The sequence below is a fragment of the Lycorma delicatula genome, chromosome 3 (assembly GCF_047948215.1).
Source record: "Lycorma delicatula isolate Av1 chromosome 3, ASM4794821v1, whole genome shotgun sequence".
Taxonomy (NCBI): domain Eukaryota; kingdom Metazoa; phylum Arthropoda; class Insecta; order Hemiptera; family Fulgoridae; genus Lycorma; species Lycorma delicatula.
In genome coordinates this window covers 140185604-140205731 of record NC_134457.1, presented here as the reverse complement: position 1 = coordinate 140205731, position 20128 = coordinate 140185604, and the positions used below count along the sequence as shown (strand labels likewise).

The window sequence follows — 20128 nt, the reverse complement described above, 5'->3', positions numbered from 1 at the left end:
TAAGAATTATAAATAATTAAAAAGAAATGGAAGCTATAAGAAAGTACAAAGTTTAGCTGAAAATTGAAGTAATATAGAAACGAATATTGTCCGTGGAATCTGTCTCAGGACAGATAATATGATGATATGAAGTTTAAAATAACTTCGTTTGCCTTAATATTTTCTCTAAATTTGTGTCTTTCACAGTTGGTTTGAATTGTTAATTATGTTCCATTATTTTAATTTTGGAATCACTGGAGGATAAATTATGATACAAGTAGTTCGGATTTTGTTCTTTTCAACATATTGAACTTACAAAGATTTTCAGAATGTCTTTCGCATCTGGAATTATTGAAATAGCTTCACTTTTTAATCTCTAAAATAAATAAACTAAATTATACATTTTATTCGATATTTTATTTGCTTGCTTGGTACCGACGAATTTTGAAAAAGTTTAATTTATTAATTCTAATTAAAGAAGAATATGCGTGTTGTCTATTGACAGATTCAATAAAAAAAAAAAAATTAAAAATGAACAAAGTTGAAGATTAAATAACTAGCTCATGGGGATATAAATTAAACTAATATTGTATCAAAGAATGAGAATGTTAATTTTTTGCGGCATATTTTCATTGAGTTCTTAGATCTTTAATTCATTTATCTATTGTTACCAATCTCTTAATTATCCATATTTAATTACTTAAGACTGTAACAAAGCTACACAATTATTTTTTAAGTACAAAAAAAGACAGCAGTGAATCTCTTTTATTTTACGGGTTACAAAAGATTTTCTTACTTATAATAATAGTAATCTAAAAACGTAATTGTTTCTTAACCTTCAAGTGAATAGCAAGAATTGCCTTTGAAAGATGTGTTAGGGTAGTACTCTCTCACTCACTCTCTCTCTCTCTCTCGCTCTCTCTCTCTCTCTCTCTCTATATATATATATATATATATATATATATATATATATATATATATATCTATGTGTGTGTGTGTGTGTGTGTATGTGTGTGCTTAGGTGGGTGGTTGGGTAGGTGTTTATGTTTTATATATATATATTGTTCTTATACAACGATAATGATGACAATGATAACTATGATAATGAAGGTTAGTTGTAATTACAAAAAATAAATACTACTCGAGCTTTATCTTAACCAATGCGTTTGAAAATTAATAATAATAGTAAAACTTTTCCGATGTCTTTACTTAATTTCCCAATCAGTTTTTTGTTAGTATATGGAACTTTATACATTTACTCAAAGTTGTCTAAAAGAAAATTAAAGAAAAGGAGCCACTTTTTTTGGACTATTTTGTAATATTTCTCGATTTTACGTTTGATATATAACGAAACGTGAAAAATCCTAACATTTTTTTACATATAACTGATTACTAATGTCCTAATTAATTTTTTTAAATAATCTTTAATCTGGAGGTTTCCGACCAAAGGTTTTCCTTTTACCAGTCATTTTGACAGGTAACAGCTATTCAGGAATTATTTTAATAATAAAAAATAAATAAAATTGTTTTGACTGTCTCAGTAAGAAATTGTGTAGTATAATAATTATTTTTAACCAATATTATGTCATGGATGAATTGGAATTTACTAAAGTGTGATTAAATATTTCACACTAGAAGAAATAATGTGCAGTAACTCATAAGAAAATGATTAAATGACACACTGTTATAAACAGCGGTCCCACTGTAGACCGCTATTGTAACGTATAATTACTCTATAATTATACATTATTATAGATTTTACAGTACACATTCTTCTGTTCAGCAATTGCATAGTCCTAGTAAAGACAGTTATTTTTAAACGGATTTGAATACTAGATCGTGGATACCGTTGTTCTTTGGTGGTTGGGTTTCAATTAACCACACATCTCAGGAACGGTCAAACTTGAGACTGTACAAGACTACACTTCATTCACACTCATACATATCATCCTCATTAATCCTCTGAAGTATTATCTGACAGGTAATTACCGGAGGCTAAACAGAAAAAAGAAAGAAAGCAATTGCATAGCAGCTATTTTAAAAGAATTAAAAATTTTCTTTCGCATACCACTACATCCCAGGCTTAATAACGATAACTTTTAATTACGTTGCACATTTTTTTAGTCGGCTTACGAAAATGAATCGCGCGAATTTTTAAATTTTTAAAAGAAATCATCCAGGGTGAAATATTTGTTTGAAATATCTTGTAAAGTTTTTTAATTTTTTTTAAAATAAAGATCCAGCCATAAAACCGGAATTTCCTGTAGATTAACAGAAAACTGATAGGGAATAGAGTAGAATCATCCTGAATCTATTACCGGTTTTATGAAGCGAGTCAAGCTTTAAACTGATCAGCAAAATTGTAGGGCGCCAAGCATAATACACAACGCATTATTATTACTTTTTCCAACTCCCTGATAAACAAATCACTTTATGAAGGTATATTATTGGTAAACAGAATACAAGAAGTTGACTATAATAAATTACCAATATGTTTATTAGATTAAGAACATATATTAGATAATTAGATTAAGAACATTAGATATCGAGATACGGGCCCTATCCCGACGGCCCGTAAACTTGCCGTCGGGAAACAGCACAAAAAACGTTCAGTTTTGGGGAGTTTCGTTCTCACTGCAATATTTTGTGAGAATTTTCTGATCCCAGATACGCGCATTATGAGTATTTACTACTTTCCCGATAAGATGAAATTTTGATTCGTCGCCGAATACGACACGGTAAATAATGTCTTCATCGTCACGGTGCATCATTACGAAGCAAGCACGCAAACCATAATCTGTAGGCTTTAGAGCTTATAACAGCTGTAAAAGAAAAGCGTTTTCTTAAAACCCTTCACACAGACGTCACTGGAATTGCTAATTCGCGGCTAGCCTTCCTAACGGATTTGCTAGGCTACGCAGAAAAGACTCTCTAACACGTTCAACATTGTCTTCGAACACACTCGGTCGCCTTGTACACCTCCCTTTACAAATACAGCCGATGGTTTCAAATTGTTTATACCATATACCAGTGTTATTATCACTGGGGGATCATAACGGAACGCACGTTGAACGGTAATTACATATTCACACTTTGCAGACAGCAAGACACAGAAGGCTTTCTCTTGAGGGGGGCTGGAGTCGCCATCTTTACTGCTAGCACTTTCAAGCGGAAGGTACAGGAAACACTTTATGAGCTTGAGCACAGCTAAAACTGTTGAGTTGCTCTTTCATTTCATCTAATCAAAAACTTGAGAAATATTACATAGTTTAAAACTCCGATATTCATTTTGAAATACACGGTATTTATTGGATTTTCTCCAGTAGGATCGTGCAAAGCATTATTTAGGATCTACTACGACCTCTCTTCACTATCGAATCGTTGAGAGAAAATCTAGATAAACTTGGAATAGGTTGATAGACAAATTACCCGCTCTTGAAAATAAGTGAATATGGCTATGTAAAACAAAAATTTAGTGATCGTATAAATCGGTTCTCTTTCTTGATACCAATATTGAAGTTTAATGGTTGCCATTTTGGTTTCTATTTTTTAACGACATTAGAATTTTTAGATATTTTGTTAAGCAAGAATCGTGAAAATTCTGTAGTTTTTGTTATTCACAGTTAAATAGATTCTTCAGGAAGTAATATATTTTCGTCGAAAATTATTTAAACATTATGTCACACATTATAATAATTTCAGCAAATCATAGATTGCAACGAAATTTTTAGTAAATATTAATCTCTAAGCAAATTACGTTCATGTAACGTTAACTAAGTTTAATATTTCTTTATCTTCTTTCTTTATAATATTTTTATTCTTATCCTGATTAATTCTGCGGTTAAAAAAATAGAAATAAAAAAATGAATTAACGAATGTCATATTTTTATTATTTTATTTCATAAGCCTTCGTATTTTAATGCACGAACAAAATTATCCAAGGGAAGCCGCAGCAAGCCTTGACCAGTTCTCTTTCTTAGCTCAGGTATAACACGACCTCTATAGAGCCCATTGAGATACCAAGGTTTATATAGGTATTGTTTAAACCATTAATTCAGTTAAAACTCTTATGTGTTAATTTTTCTATTGTAAGAGAAAAATTAGTTTACGGTGATTTTCTACGTAGTATGGCGTTATATTGAGCAATACAGAAAATATAGATATTTATCGTAAATTACTTTAACCTCTTTTTATTTAATCGTATTCACATGTAAGAATATAGCGTTTCCAGCGCGCTTATGAAATACGTGTAGCCTTTGTTACTACTGGCGTGTGCTCGTTGTATGAATAATATGACTACAGAATATATTTTCTAATTCACTGATGGTTTCTGCAAATACTTGACCTCTCGGTGTTTCGTGTTTTTTACAGATTTATTCGTGTTATAACAGCGCAAAGTAATAATTCAGTGATTGGACACTGATATGGCTTATCGATATCACCTTACTTAATTAAATTTCTGATAAAAAGTAAACATTTTTATACATTTTATTCAATGACATTTTTAAATGTGCATCGTCGATCGTGCCGAGGAAAATTAAAATCGATTGAAAAATTACAGATTTGAATTAAACGACAATTTGTTTATATGTTTATGAAAAATTAAACATTAAATAACAACAATAAAACAATGAGTTGCATCAAAACAAAAGCAATAATCATCTTTATTAATGTTTAAACAGAGATTATTAACAAACTTATGCTATGAAATTTTGTAGTTTTTATCTTAAATGAAGTTAAAGAAAAATTATATAAATTTCGGATGGAAGTAACTTCGCAGGATGAGATAATTAAATAGAGAGTTTGATGCCATAATGGAATTACTCTATGAACGACTACCGATTTCTTTTTCCGGTTAGTATGTTTCCTTTTTTCTATTTTACAGAAAAAATGATTCGTATGGAAATTAAATAATTAAATTACAAGAAACAGTTCGCCGATTTCTTCGGTTGATTTTAAAATCTTAATATTCAATAGTGATAATTCCGAGATTTCCCTCCACCCACCCCCCCAACCGGGTGCATCTTCTTATATAGTTCGGATTATGTGCATCTTGTAATTATTGAACTAGTATAGATGGAATACGTTTGTTATTATAATCTTACAAATATTGACCAGGAGTTTGTGTCGAGGAATCGTTAATGATAAAAGTCAATTAATACGGACGGCCAGACCTCATTTTTATCGATCTTACACCGCTGTGACTTCCAAATTTAAAATTTCCACCTACTTTCTAATACTTTGTTAATCAAAAAGAGAGTAAAATATTCAAAACATACGTGAGATATAATATTAAGAAACTTCATTAGGTACCACAGACGTCTAGATAAGAAAAATCGTATTATTTTTTTTTCATTTTTTGCCAATTAGCGCTTTTTATAGCGTTATATTTGGTCTTCCAACTACCCTTCAGATATTAGGATCTAATTAGTAACACATCCTGGACTGGCAATTAACGATGTAATAAAGGGTGCAACTGTCTGCGACCCCCCATTCACAGAGCTGGATTAGATTTGTAAGATTTCTATAATATCACACGAATCAATCAATTAATCCCCTTGGATTAACTTTTTTTTTTTTTTTTTTTTGGTTTGTTTTACCTCCGGGTCCGCATTCAAGCATTTCATTCCGCAGAGGATGAGATGAATGAATTTGTAGCGTGTGTGAAAAATGCCATGCCTGACCGGGATGGCATTTTTCACACATTTTTCCCCTTGGGAAAATACAGGAAAATAAACAATCCAGTATAACAGAACTAATATAAATAGATTTAATTTCATCAAAAATATAAAATGTAAAACACATTTAATACCGAAATATCATGCAGTCTTTTGTCGTATCTGTTAGTTTATGGATTCTAAATACAGCCAGTTTAATTGATTTTTTCTTCTCTTGAATAAATAAAGATCTCTTTTCTTTTACAATCAGACTTTTCAGTTTGTTATTTGAAATTCTTTGCAAAAGAATTACATTACGAATAATACCTAACATGTGTGCACACGTAATATCAGAAACAATACTCTTCATACAGAACGTAGGTTTTAATGTACTTAAACAGGTGTAGTCTGATAACATTCACTCAGTAAATAAAATAATAAAAAGTTACATTTGTTAGAATTCGATTTGCAGCCTTACCGTTAATTTACTTTAATATTAGCTCATTTCTTCATTTGTTAAAACAATGCAGTATGAATGAAATGTCAGTATTACTTAAGGACACAAAAATTTATTTGCATCTAAAACAATAACAACTTGACATTGTTGTTTGTTTATAAGTGATATATTTAATATTCTATCGTAAATGCTAAAATAAATTCATATATGTGACAATTTTTGCATCGGTAAAAAATAAATCAATTTATTTTGTTTTTAATTTGCGAAGAAATCATCGAGGGAACTGAGAGTAATATTTTATTTATTACACCCAGTTTAAAATATTTTTCAGTGGTTAACTAAATATAAAAATAAAACTACAATAAATTTCTCTATACAAAAATTTCCGGGTTAAACACAACTCCAAAATTATCATTTTTACTTCCTTGTACGAAGTAAAGGAAGTACTGTAATCGCGAAAAATTTCGGTTTTCAGGTTTCAACGGAAATATCCATTTTGACCATCCCTGAATCAATTTTGATTAGTTTCAGCGTGACGTCTGTACGTATGTATCTCGCATAACTCAAAATCGATTAACAGTAGGATGTTGAAATTATGGATTTAGGATGGTTGTAACGTTTAGTTATGCTCCTCCCCTTTTGATTGCAATCGACTGAACCAAAAGTTTTCAAAAAATCCCAAAATTCCAAAAAATTTGGATGTTGGACTTTTTCTTAACTGCAGTAATAACTCCTCATTGAGAGCGTTTCAACGATGTGTCATAAGTGGAACTTATTTTCATTGGTTCCAGAGTTATAGCCAATTAAAATGTTTAATTAATAAAATATTTGGACCTTAGGTCAGGTTCAATGGTCCGAAGGTACATCGGTTCGAATCAGACTTCATCTCCTTTTATTTTAATTTAAATACATTGATTTATTTGTAAATTATTAACCTCTGACTGTAAAAAAAAATTATGATAAATAATAATTCAATAATAACAATAAAATAAAAATTTGAAATAATAACAGAAGTTATAATGAAATAAAATTTAATGTACTTTTAATTTAAAAAAAAAAATGTGTATATGTAATTTAATAGGCGTACAACGAAGTCATGTGGTATCTACATCAGATTTTTTTTAAATTTATAGTTGTATACGATGAATAGTCGAAGATGTATTTATTTAGAAATTGTAAGTTATAGTAATTCCTTCTATTTAATTTATTCTTATTAAATTTTTTTTATAATTGCATTTGTAAAAAATGTCTTTCACTTATCTGATTCACCAGGTAGATTAAAAGTAATAAAATTAATTATTTCTTCAAAAGTTTTTTTGAACCATAATTGTTCTTTACAATACTAATTAATTCACAATAGCTGCATCACAAATTTGTATCGTATTCTAAAACAAAATTATATCGTAATATCCATAAAAATTACATTATAAATCTTTGTGATAATGTAACCATACTGTTAACAATTTTTATGGCACTTATATGTGCATTTTTTTGACGATTATTGTTAATCAGATTGCACTGATTAAATTAATCTAAAAAAAAGAAGAGACTGCAAATTTTATTGAAATTTTAAAAGTTCGTTCCTCAAATCTTAAAAAGGAAATAATTTCATTTGGCTGACATGTCGAATAATTTTGACTGGATCACGTAATTTTGTTGACGTATCCGTAAAAACCTTCTTTCTTTTTATTTTACACTGATTAGTATTAAAACAACTCGTTTATTTTAATATTAAAATATGAAGAAATAGTACCTACACGACTAGATTAGTTCCGTATTTTGAAGGGATTTAGAAACTAAAAGAAAAACTAAAAATTTCGCCTCTTGATAGATTCATCTTAATTTTTTTTATTATTTAAGGAATCATGTTTTAAGCTTATCACAGTATCTTTGTTACTGTCCTAGTAAATTTAAATAAATAATAAAATTAGGCAAAATATAAATGTAAGGTGTTTCATCTTAACCCGTCCTTTCCGCTAAGTGTTTCTCTTCCCACTTAGTCTTCTTTGAATTTTTATCTGATCGATTGATTGATTTATGTGATCTCTTCCCATCTTAGATTGTTTTGTTGAATCCAAGTCATTAATTATGTAGCTGCCTTCCTTATTAAATGAAATAAGTTTACCTGTACCTTGTTACATCCTAACTCGATAAACCAGGATGTGTTATAATATAATAAGAATCAGAAAAGCGACTGAGAGACAATATCGAGAAGCTGATAATGGTAAAGTATGACTAGTCCTTGAATTATGACCTTTTGTATGGAAAGGTAAGGGTTTACTCCTTACTCCACCCCAACGCTATTTTAGTACCACGTAAATGTAAAAGATTCACGTAACTAAAGGTTACATACTAAGTACGTAAACGAAATAGTTATTTTATTATTATTATTTTTTTAGATAATTAATTCACCACTTAAGTTTACACAATGTGTGTAGGAATACTATGTGATATTTTTAGCAAGTAAAGATTACCAAGCCTTGATGGAATTCAAACCCAGAACGTCCCTGCTGAAGACAAAGACGCTAATATTAACGGTCTGTTATGTTATTGACATTATTAGTATATTGTTTTATAGTAGTATTCTTCATTTATTTTATAGTAATATATAAATTTTAAAGGAAAGTAAGTTGCTCATTTTTTTTATCACAGACTTTTTATATAATACATAAATTTGTAATTAAAATAAAATTACAGTATTTTGAAAAATGTAGATCATTATAGCTAAAGTATATTAAGGCGTCTTCCACGTGGCAGTGTTGATAATTATTTTAGTTCAGTAAACGTGACGTTGCTGATAAAAATTCAAAATTGCTTTTACATGCTAACAATTTAAATCTTTTTTAATATGATACAGATTTTTTATGTATTCACATTTCATGTTACGGCAAGCATCATTAAATCCTCTATCTACTCTGTGTTACTGATAACATTTTTGTGAATAATTAATATAACATAATACAGGGCCAAACATATATACGTATATATATTTGTGCTCTCTCTCTCTCACTCTCTCTCTCTCGCTCTCTCTCTCTCTCTCTCTCTCTCGCTCTCTCTCTCTCTCTCTCTCTCTCTCTCTCTCTCACGCGCTCCCTCACTCAGTCTATCTCTGTCTGTGCGTTTAAGACAATTACTATTGTAAAACACTATTTTAATTTTACTTTATTTTCGATGAATTCGAAGATTTTGTAATCGGTGATGAAAAGGTTATTTCATATGAAAAGATTTTTTGTTTTTTTTAATATTTTTTGTTTTTCAACCCTTTTCCATAACAGTAGAATACCTTAAAATGTTAAACCCTAAAACATGTTCAAATTCTTCAACCTTTTTTATCACAATATTACTTTCATTCTGAAAAGTTTCTTTTTGCTTTTTAAGATTTCATCGTTTAATTTTTTTCAACAAATAAATAATTGCTGTTCGTTTGCAATACGTATATATTTTTTAATTCTTAAATTTTTTTATTTGGAGACAGCTATATATTTTTTTTTTAATCGAAAAAGGCTTATAAATTAGGATCTAGAATTTTTTTGATCCATGCCAATAATTTAGGTTAGTAAACTGGACAGAAGTATTTTTGAAGATTTCCTATATCTTGAAAGTATGTAATGCAGCCTTTATTAAGTGTTTCTAAAAGGATATCTCTTTTCATTAGTTACAGTATATTATCTTGTATGTAGTTCCGAAAATTATGTATCTTGAACATATTTATTGATCTTTGAAATAATATCTTTTTTAGGTTTTTTCCCAACGCAAACCATCGAAATCCAGTTGTTTCATCCTTTTATATATGTAATTGGTCCAAGGGAGCGCAAATATTCATTTAACTTCTAATCTAGTTTATCTTCGTGAGTTATCCAATTGCCGTTTATATGGTTATAAATATTTCTAACCATAAATAAATTAACCATAATTCTATCTAAAATAAAATTTTCCAACCGTGACCGTTACAAACTGCTGACAAAATTCCGCCAAAACTATATTACACCATTTGTAAACAAAGTGATAACTATCAGGCCAAGTGAAATAACGTGATGTTTTCATTCATTCACGAAGTCTAATCAGTTTGTATCATTTGCATTCCGATGTTTTCAGTATGAAATCTATAACGCTGTGCGAAAGTAAAAGTCTTCTAAAACTATGAAATTTCATTTTACATGTTATGTCTCCTCACCATTCGATGTAAATTATTCTTATTGTTTAACAATGGAAATAAAAATACAGTTTACTTTTCACTTCAAAGCACGTTAAAATCGACTGAACCCATCAGAATTTATTTATGTATGATTATTATTTATTTATTCCGTGGAATGAAGTCGATTTACTGCACGCGGTTCAACGGAAAATGAAACGTGAATTTAGAACCACGCAGGTATTCAATGAAATTACATAAAAATTTTGTGTACGACTTGTTTTAAAGTTGATTATTTTCTGAATTTAAATTGTTACTTTCTGAAAATGAAAACTTCACAATTTTTTATTAAAAGCAAAAGGTAACCTTTGTGTTACCTTTACGACTATTTTTGAAGCATTTTGGTTTTGGAAATCATGGAGCGTGTGCATTTTTTAATGTAAAGAATTCTCCTTTTAGAAAAGATATTTTCACAGTAAATCTTCAATATAACTGATGTAACTGATAAATATTGATGATGTATTACTGAAATTAAATAATAAATTCTAATGTTTTACAGCAGCCTATTTAAGGCTCAAAAAAGAAATATTTGTCATATATACATATAGAAATAGATCTAGATTGTATATCATTTTACTAGGATCTCTATCCAACTCAAATTATAAACATTTGTATCAGTTTCGTCAATATTTTTCGTACTATTACGGAAAAATCTTCACAGTCGTAACATCATAACATTATCATTGAAATTTTTTTACTAATAGGGTTTGAAGTGTTTAGCTTTGTATTCCAGGAATAGAGATAATTTTTTTTTTGATTTACTAAAACTCCTGAACCCACTTGACTAATTGGTTGATGTGCTCAAAATTACACTACTTTTTTATAATAACACTTAAGTGTTTTAACATACACTAAGAATATGATAAAATATGTATATATAGTTATTATATGATGGAAATTACACCAGTTTTGTCTGGAAAGACCGACACGAAAGATTTTCTAGAAATTTGGTTATTTTTCGTTTAACAGTGAGAAATTTAAAAATATATGGGAGAAAACTTGTAAAACGTTATTGTGGTTGAAAAAATGTTAAAAAAAGAAGAGAATTAAAAAAGCAAACTTGTTTGATTTACTTTTGTTATGAATAAAAACAATTTAGCTTATACAATTTATTAATATTTTATTAAGTTATATTCTTTCTTTACAGCTTAAATAACATTATAGTTAAAATTTTGTACGTAGATTATAACAATAATTTGATTTGATTTTCTTCTAGATAAACAAAAATGTTAATCAGTTGATTTTTCTGTTTGTTTTTACATAAATAAAAAAAGGTTAAATAACTATTCAACCAGAATTGAACTATTTCGAAAATGTTATCTATAAAAGGAATGCCTATTGCATTCATAGAATTATCTGGATGAGTTTTATTAATTAATTACGCGGCTAAGTGGTAGAAAACTAGGTTTCTAATAGTGCTTTCGTTAGATCAAAATATCCATTGCTGAATGCGTGTTAATTTTTATGAATGTTTTTAATAACTTCTGCTACTAGTACTATTAATTCTGCTGTTAAAACAAGCACACAAGCTTATAGATAAAGCCACAGAAGCACAGATTTATTTATTTAAACCAGGTATATTTAAGACTTCATAGGCCCCTTCCTATTACTTAAATTTAAAACGTAAGCGTGTTCATGTTTACAAGTCAATCCTACCGAATACACAAAACGTGTTTGTATACAGAATGTAGGGCTAAAAATATTCTAATCCTTAACACGTTAGGTGTTTACGAAAAAATAGGAGAAGGTAAAAGCTTTTAACGGAATATATGTGTTTTTTTACAGTACATCTGAGCGGATCCTATTAGTAAAAATCTGATATGTACACCACATAATTTCCTTGTACGCCTATTAAATTACATATACACATTTTTTTACAATCAGAGGTTAATAATTATTAATAAATCAATATACCTAAGTTAAAAAAATTTTAAAAAAAAGAAAGGAAATGAGTCGGATTCGAACCGATGTGCCTTCCCTTTGTACGTTCAAAATATTTATTATTCAAATTTTGTTTGGCTATAACTTTGGAACCAATGAAAATAAGTACCTCTTATGATATATCGATGAAAATCTCTCAATGAGGACTGATTACAGTACTTAAGAAAAAGTAAAAAATCCAAATTCTTTTGGATTTTGGAGTTAGAAGAAGTATATTTTCATCTTCCGTGAATAGATTGATTACGAAAATATCGATTCAAGGATTTCACCTAGATGTTTCCTTACGATCTTATCTTAACGAAAATATAAGAATTATCAGTACAATGAGTAGAATAAACAAAAACTCGCTTAACCTTTTATGCAGGTGCTTTGGGCAGCCCATTTCACAGGCAATTGCGATACGGTTTGTAGGCTGCTTTTATGAACACCGTTTTTTGTAACCCGGGGTGATACGGTAGAAAAATTGTTGTAGAGGAGTACATAACAAATACTTTTGTTGTCTGATTTATAATATCACTGTTAGCGGAAAAGTGTGTATAACAAGATGAATCGCTTTTTGCAATTTACCTCTCGTCACTTGTCAGCGAAAAGACGGTAAAGAAGGTGGAATGTTCATTTCATAAAATCTGCTAGATTCATAGACGACGTATTTTGAAACTTTATGGGAAACTTACGGAAAAATGTGGGGAAACCTTTTTTTATTTTAGATTTTAGGATCGATTAATAAGCAAAAGGTTAAAGTTATAACTGGCATCAAAATCATCCCATTTTTAGTCTGCATAAAACAAAGTATTGTACTAAAAAATGAAAGAGTGGTAGGTTACATTTGATTCATGCAACAGCTAGTGGTAAACAAGCGGCGCGTGAGAATAGGTAGACGATAAGAATTCCATGTAGTTTGAAAACGTCGGGCTGTTTTTGCGGCTCACATTCTCTATAGCACGAAGACATGTTTTTCAGAACGTGACCGTTACTCTGCGGTTCATAAAACACCCGACGCGAATAAATAGACTCATTCATTACCACTGATATTCAGAACGATGGCAATTGCGGTCAGTGAAACGAGCGACACAGAATTATTTCATAAAAGGAAGTTTAGTCAATAGCTTAATCTTTGCTGCTTTGTCTCTTGATAATGCTGTAATAGCGTGCCGAGAACTTGCTGTAAACCAGTCTCTAGTTTTTTTTTAAACCGAGTTGAATTCGCTAATCCTTTTCTTGAATTGTAAACTCAAAAAAAAAAATCAATAGGAAACATATATACACCACTCTATTTAGGAATTTGACCCAATTGTATTAAGCAGAATGAAAAAAATAATGGTAATCCTCATAACATATTACTCCAATCTGAAGATATCTACGTCAAAAACTATTGATGTTTGGTACGTGAGAAATAGGTAAAGTACTAATCTTATTTTACCTTATTCTTGATTATTTCTATTCTTATTTTGATATCGAATTTTTTAAATTATTAATTACCTCAATTAAACAAAGTAATAATCGTTTTCATAACAGTTATATGATTTTTATTTCAGGTTACTGGGTTAATATACCAAAAATAATCAATTAATTACTAAGGTTAGAACAAAAATTACTTGTATTAATTATATAAGTTAACTGGTTCGGCAAAAACGAGAACTACATTAATATTTATTATGCATAAATGTTTTTATGCTGAATATCAACTTCTTCTTTCTGAATGATGGAGAAATTTATTTATTCTTGTCAGTTTTCTGGTTCGGTCATTTGCTGTTAAACGAAGTGTGGTTAGAAACTTAAATTATCATTCTTAGGAGTTATAATTAAAACAAATTTATTCATAAAAGATAACTTTAAGATAATTTCTAAAAAAAATTTCTTTTTAATTATTTTTATCATCAAGGAATTTTCACTTTTTTTCTTTTCTTAATATATTTTAGTACTTTAGATATTGCAAGGGGATTTATTTGGTAGATAATTAACTAATGGATACTTAACCAATCTTTAAAGTGATAAAATTTGAAACATTTATCACTTTGAGCCTACATTAAAAAAATTTAAGAACATTTTCCATTGTGTTAAGAAACCAATACTCTCACTATATTTCTCATACTATCTAGAGAGATCTTTACATCGGCTTGCTTCATAAAATCAGAATATCCATCAGTGTGTTTGTGTTCGTTTAAGAAACTCAAAAAACACTGTTCTTTGTAAATGCTTCTTTTTCTTATTTAACAATAAGAAAATTTTATTCAAATTCATGTGTTTTCTTCATACTCTTAATAAACTGTACACATATCCGGTCATTTTCTTATTTCTTATATTTTAATAATGAACCAGCTGAGATTATTTTAATAACTTATGACTTCACTTTCCTTTAAAATGTCAATTAAACAACATTACATTTTTATATCTCTTCTAGCTAAATAGTATGTTTAACATAAATTTAAAAATGTTTATTTAACTACATTACGGAACTATTATGATTTAATGTATTAATTAATTAATTCAATGTAAATTTAAATATAAATGAAGTGTGAATTATCCATATTTATTTATCCGGCAATTAGTGTATTACCACAACCAACGTATTACAACACGGCTGGAGTGGCTGTACAACTTTGTAGGCATCGATTTAATTCTATGATAATTTGGTTAATGATACCTAATTTGGCTGTGTTAAATCTATAACGGAACATGATATGTGACTTACAATAAGAATTATCCTTCTTTGTAGCGCAATTTTTCCTTAATTTCTTTTCTTCATAAATAATGTACAATAAGTGATTTCTATTATTTAGCAATTTTTTACTAAGTATAATTTAGATTATAAACTCAGAAATTTTTAAATTTATAAACAATAATTTAGAAGACTGAACATTTTTAGTTTATTTGAACATTAGATTAAATATAAATATAATAATAAACTCAGAATTAAATTTTAAACGATTTGGTTCATGAAATTCATTCAAATTTAAGGAATTTTCTGAACTTTCTTTTTGGTTCTCCATTTTAAAATTACCAGTTTTTTGTTATTGGTATGAAAGAGATATTGGTATTATGTAGATATATCTACATAATAGGTGAGTAATAATGTTATGTAATTTTCTCTATCGGAAGATAGAGAAAATAACGTATACTGCTTAAATAACGTACAAAAAACCTCCTTTGTAGGTTAAAGCAGTAGGCCCTAGTATTAAAATAATATTTTATGTAAATAAACCCATTATTATTATTTATTTATTTTTTATTATTATTTATTTTTATAACTGGGCAGCGATTCTTGAAGAAACCCTTTTTTAATACTTAAAATTTAAAAAAATCCAGTTTTATTTCTGGTTTTGGTTTACAATTTTTTTAAGATTTTGGAAATTTCTTGTATTTAAAAATTTTTAAGAAATACATATATTTTGTGCTGTAAACTACATTACCTTAGCTTTAATAGTTTGTTTATCGAAGTTTATCTTTGTCTGGACTCAATCACAATCTTAGTCAAGGTTTTATGTACTAAACTGGCTATGTAAGCGGCATAGTGACATACTTAGCTATTGCATAAATCGTGTACCTCGCCTCCACAACAGTTTATACGTCGGCAATGTTGTACCAGGGCATGAACAAACTATACTTGGTATTCTGTAATATTTTTACAATAATTGCATTTATGCTTATGCACTTAAACATTTAACAAAATAGGTTATTAAATTATCTTTTGAATTTCTGCCATGTAGATTTTCTATGAAGTTGTCCTTTAAAAATTCCAAGTAGGTTTTATAATATAATCAGTGTTCCACATAAATTTCTTTTCTAGCTGGCACCTATTTATTAATGAATGATTGGGAAAGTATCAAGTGCGCTTAGAAAGGAATAATACTCTGCTAATAAAAATTACCGGTTCATCGTTTGATTTCGGGAATTCTTATAATACTGAGCAGTGTTTGATATCTCTTAATAAAGTGGCATAGAAATATTACACAACCATTCAGTACTACTGTGAAATAACTAAAAACGTACAATTGAAGTGGATTTCTTCTGAACGCCGCAATTATTGTGTTACCTAATATCTCTCTCTTTAATTTACTTACATTATCTAATCCTGCTAACCGTAACTAATGCTACTTATGATCTTCCAACCTTTGGTTTTAAAATAAGAATAATTTACTTACAGCGGATTTGCTTTCAACAAACAAGTTGGAATCATGCTCCCAACGGAGTGTTAATTTTGTAGCGTGCTTGTTTCAGACAGTCATAATAAATATAATTATTTTTATTACGCATTATTTTATATATTTTTTACTTTCAGTCTAACTTTTATTTAGCAACATCTTAAAATTGAATCGCTCTTAACAATATTGATTTTTATAAAACCATCCAATAATAATGATTTTAATTCTGATATTGCATAAAATTCTTACTAAAAAGAAAAAAACACATAAATATTTATAAAACAGTAAAAAAAAGTCATTATAGGGTTTAATTTTCATGTCTAACTCTTATTCTTTATGTTACGTAAATTTTTACTTTTTTACATCTTCGTAGAGGAATTTTTGTGCATTGTCTGTATGACGGTTCATCCGGTAGATTAATATTTATAATTTTAACATCTACGAACGATTTGAAATATTCTTTTAGAGAGGACAGTTCCTTAAAATGTGTGAAATTTATGATTTTTTAATGAACTACGATTTTTTAATAGAATATTTGAGAAAAGAGAACGTATGTTACTTTACAAAACTGGAAGTATATTATGAATTTTCTTCCATGAAAATTATATTAAAATTATATTATCATGAAATGTAATCAGTCATATACGTACGAAAATTTTCCGCTTTTTTACAGATAACTAAAATGACAAATCTTCGAGTGTTTAAATAAAAAATCAATTTTAAAGGATTTACAAATAAATTTTTAATGAATAAATTAAATTTTTAATTAAAACTTTGTATAAAACCCTTCAACCATTATCTGGTGTTCTGCCTGGCGGCAGGTCTCTTAGGCCACCTTTCTCTCCACCCATTTCTGTCCAAAGCCTTCTCCTTTGTTTCCTTGTAGCTTACAATCTTCATCCTTCTTCTTCCTCGCTTCCATTCTGCTTCCACTGATTCTTGTAGTTCTGAAGATTCCACTTCCTCTAGCCACAAGTCCTAACCGTTTTTTTTTATTTTAAGTACTCCCTCTTCTTTATTCCTGTTTATTACTTCCTCATTCCTCACTTTAGTCGTCTACCTTATTTTCTCCATCGTTCTCCATATCCACATCCCAAAAGCCTCAATCCAGTCCCTCCCCACAATGTTCCTTCCAAAATGTTCATGCTTCACTTCCATACAAGACACTCCATCCATATATAGCATAGGTCGAAACATTTACTAAATAGTTATTTCCACCTCTTCCTTTGCCATCTCTATAAGAATAGCGATGGCAAAGGAAGAGGTTGAAATTTTATTTTATTGCGCTCTTTTATTTCCATTGCGCTCTTGCGACTTCTACCACCATACTCCCTCAGATATAAGCATTTTTTTATTTTTTCTATTATTCCTTCAGTTGTCTCTACCACTAAACCAACAAAGTACCTTAATACCTTAGCTTTAAATAAAATTTAAACTTAATTGAAAGAACTTTTGAGGAAATCATTTTTTTTTAATAAATAATTAAACAGTTATTTAAGTTAAGATCCGAAAGTATCTTAAATATATCTGGTTTTTCTGTTAAATTGTTTTAGGAGGTGTAATAAAAATTAATATAGCTAAGTTGGTATCACTAAGGATTGTGGTTGTTTAACATACCCAAGTTTTACTTCCTAATTTTTCATTCGCTCATTAACATAGTAATTCTGAAATATATAATTTAAATATAATACCGCCAGTTCTAAGAGCCAATTAATTTTTATACAGTACCAGATAATATTTAACAAAAAGATTGTAAACAATGTGATAAACAGAGTGTAGAGACACCTTTACTTGACAGAGACCTTGGCAGAATTAAGAAGAATGTGACGATCGTTGTACAGCAGTTATCTAAAGGTCATATTGAAATATCACTTGACGAAACAATAAAGCCTTGCAATAATCTGGTATCCTGCATCCTAATCGACATTGACGAGCTCTTCACTAACATTTTTTGGCACTGATATTTTCCATCGTTTCAGTTTAATATCGGCAAAAGTTAACTATTCATTTTAACCGACTAATTTTACTGTTTAGCAATAGGACGTATTTTAGCAACGTATTTAAGCACGACACAAGCTCTTGTTTGCGGTGCTCCCACCTGAATAAAAATGCCCCGATCTCCCGAAGGATTTAAAGGGGTTGAGTGACTGTTACTAGGAGGGTCTCTTGAACCCTCTCTCTCTTACTTTGTCTCTTACTGTGCTCTCTGAGAGGATAGGCTGTCCTTTCTATACAACGGTTCCTTTCCCTTATCCTTAACCCCTTTTTCATGTTTATGTTTTGTTGTAATTAACACTGTTGATTTATGCTTAAGATTCCAAGACTTGCGGAGTTAGATGTCCGAGATCAGATCTACTGATATTTAGGAGGGGAGCTGCTGTATCGATCCAGGAATCCTACGACTGTAGAATATATCTAATGATTGAGTAAATCTGGGCCTTTAAATACTTCCTAAAATACGAAACACAGATTAAAACTTGCGGAAAATATGGTAAAAAGATGTTGATTAATAAATTTATCAAATTCGGATGAGTGACATTCTGTGTATAATAAATAAAATCTTTAACGACTTTCGAACTTTTAATATTATACAGAACTTTCTTTTCAGATTTTATCGTAGACTTTGCGATTCCCAAAACGAGTTATCTCCTCTTTTTGGTATTTTTTCAGGTTCAGGTTTGTTGGTGGAAACTTATAAGAATATTTGTATTTTCTTTTTCTAAACAATTTATTTACTTGCGATTAAATAACAAGAAACTTTGCTTTTAACTTGTTATATAATAAAGTTATCGCTAAATATCAGATTTACTTTCTGAAAATATACAAGATTCAGGTTGTTCCAAAATTATTTTTCAAAATGTTATTTTGAGTTCCTCATGTATTGCATTCGGTGTTATATTGGGTAAAGGAGGTTAAAACAGCTGTAACTTAAATTACAAGAAATTACTCTCTTATATAAGAATTAAAAATATTTTGCGGAATTTCGTTGTTCACTAGTAATTTTTTCTCATCCTCACTTTGGTTGGTTTTTTGTTATTTATTTGTTTATTATTATTATTTATTTTAAATGTATAGTAATACTTAATTTTTTTTCTATGCATTGATTATACATTCGAGTTTCTGAATTATTTTTTATATTGAAAAATGTTATGCCTACGGTGTTCATTAATAAGGAAACTTAAATCATTACGTTTTATTTTTATTTAAGTGTTTTGCGTTAGATAAAATCTTTTTTTATTTTGCGTTTAAAAATTGTTATATGAATGCATAACCTTGAAATTTAAGCGCTAGAATTGTAATAACTATTATATTTGTATAAATTTTGAAATTTAATGTTTTTTCTCCTAATAGTACTGTTATGTAACTTGCATTAAAACCTGTACTTATCTCACTTTTAAAGTATTTTTTCTAAAACTAATTTTCTGTCAAAGAGTGCTGTATTATTTCGGCATTGGTGTGGTTAATTGCTTTTTAACGATTTTTCCTTATCTTATAATTCGTTTAATTTTTTATCCGCACTTTTGAATTTATATTTTTATTAAAATGAGTTTATAGAAAATTATTCTGTAAAAAAAATTCGTTAAGAGGTTTGTAAAAATGAAGTCTGTTTTTTATGTGATAATTTATATATTTCAGCAATATTCTAGGTATCTTATAATTTTTATTATTAGCTTGAAATCATTATTTTTTATCCGTATGAAGAAATGAATTAATAATAACAAGGTGACCAAGAGTTACTACGTTAGTTTTTTCCTGATAT

The 20128-nt window shown here is 28.9% G+C and overlaps 1 protein-coding gene across 4 annotated transcripts in view; it reads left to right on the top strand.

Annotated features, from left to right (window-relative positions):
- LOC142322053 (uncharacterized) overlaps nucleotides 1-20128 on the top strand; it is an 850063-nt gene that overhangs the window by 666366 nt on the left and 163569 nt on the right. The window lies entirely within an intron of this gene.